The sequence below is a fragment of the Micropterus dolomieu genome, linkage group LG06 (genome assembly GCF_021292245.1).
Source record: "Micropterus dolomieu isolate WLL.071019.BEF.003 ecotype Adirondacks linkage group LG06, ASM2129224v1, whole genome shotgun sequence".
In the NCBI taxonomy this organism is placed as follows: domain Eukaryota; kingdom Metazoa; phylum Chordata; class Actinopteri; order Centrarchiformes; family Centrarchidae; genus Micropterus; species Micropterus dolomieu.
In genome coordinates, this window is record NC_060155.1 from 17303329 (window position 1) to 17305620 (window position 2292).

Consider the following 2292-nt stretch of genomic DNA (forward strand, 5'->3'; position numbering starts at 1 on the left):
AACATTCACACACATTCACACACTGGCGGAACAGCCAGGCAAATCGGGGTTCAGTATCTTGCCCAAGGACACTTCGACACGCAACCAGGGGGAGCCAGGGATCGCCGACCTTCCGATTAACGGCCAACCCGCTCTACCTCCTGAGCCACAGCCGCCCCGCTTTGAAATCGTTAAGTGTATATGTCTTGTGCTTTCTGTTCTTGTGAGTTTGATATGTTCCATAAATATTTGTTTAAAAGAAACAATTATCAAACACACAACAGATGGTTTCATGTCTTTTTAGATGGCTGTTAACATGAGTAAAAAATGCTCTCAACGAGGCAATGTCACTACATGAACAATGATGGCAGCTAAATGTTGTGCAATCTACTGATCTTTGAGATGTCTGATCAAAAGGCGATCTACATAGGTGACTCCGAAGTGTATTCCAAGTTTTAAATGTGCATGGGCATTTTGAATATGTGCATGGATAAGGGTGTCTGCGGCCAAAGTGACCATGTTTTAACCTCTAGTGCTTCAATAACTGATTTCTTGTAGTTTCTTCTGCAGCACAATCTTTGCACTTCCACATTCATGGGACTGAAAATGAAACAAAACAAAATATTACTATGCCATATATTAGTTGTTTATACAACTATGATGTATCCCACATTGTTAATCTTTAAGATATACTTCGACACTTCATAAATAAAGTACATTTAAAAACAATGTGCTAAACAAAGTTATACAATAAAAAACATTAAATAAAAAATTACTTTAGTCATACAATGCCGCTTTCATGGGAGGTCAAACTGTGTTTCAACAGTCTAGCTGCTACTCTAATGTATTTCTTATAGCTAGCATTACTTTAATTTGGCTAAGTTAGCTCGCTAGCTTGCTAACATTTGCTACCATGCAGATATTGTCCATATTTCTAAACTAATGTATAACACCGTCAATATCACTTTGTAGCCACATGCTGACATGCCATATTCACAGACTGCATTAGAACAACATACTTACTCAGATTATTATTCGCAAGTAAAATCAAGTCCTGGCAAGTCCACCATGCTCGCGCCACTCATTCCCCGCCACGCTCCTTCCCAGCTTCTGAGCATGCGCAACGTATGTCCTACTGCAACTCACCGAGGACTTTCCGTTATGATTGTGCGTTTCACTCAACACTATTGCGTTGTATTTAGGTGATAGTCTTTTGTGGCTTTAACAAGTCTTAATTTTAAGTTAAACCTGCTTAACTGGCCTATGTTTAAAAAGCTAACACAGACATATTAATTAAATTGGGTATATGTGCATTGATTTTATTCAACAACTCAAGTTCTCAAAGTTCACTTTTTTGAGTGCATTAAGAAGAATTTTATGCTTCTGTTAAATGTGATTGCTATTAAGCCGTATTTTATGTGTGGTGGTGGAGTCCATTTAAAGTTAACTTTACTGCACTTAACCAGTCGATGATTTACTGAAGGCTAGTTACTGTACTTGTATGTCTTACACAGAAGACAGGAGGAGGCATGCGGATAACATACCCATATTCATCAGAGGAGAAGAAGGAGGGGGAGAAGAGCAACAAAGAAAATTATCCAAAAATAATAAAATAAATTCCTTTATATTCCCCCTTACATGCCTTGTTGTTTATGTGTAGATACAGAGGAAGAATGAGAGAACAGCACACATCTCATCATTACTGTGTGTTATAGCATGGGAGAACAGTGGATACTTTTACAGCCCACATCCCTAATATTACTGTGTAAGTATAACAAGTGGAGAACATTCAAGATTTTTTTTACAAAAGTCTGCATAGCTTATTCATCTTGTGTAATGAATGACGTATGTGACATTACTGTACAACTTGGTAAGTTGTTTTCCGCTCCAGCCTGCCGAAAAGAAAAGCATTTTTGGGATTAAATGGGCTTTATAAGCTGCTGCAGTGCAGGATGAACTAAGAACAGACCCCTTTCTCTACTTATTATTCTAAATCATGCAATGAAGAAGAAGAAATGCATAATAAATCCTAGAACAAAATCTGTCCACAAATACTGTACAGCATGTAGCCTAATGAACAAGCCTTGTGTTATAGCTGACTTGGGCAGTGAAATGTTTAGTTAATGTGGTCATAGTTGTCCACAACTCAAATCAGAATTTAAGGAAAAATGTTTTATACCAAGGTATTTCAATGTACAACTGCAATACTTAAATGTACAGTGCCTTGCGAAAGTATTCGGCCCCCTTGAACTTTTCGACCTTTTGCCACATTTCATGCTTCAAACATAAAGATATAAAACTGTAATTTTTTGT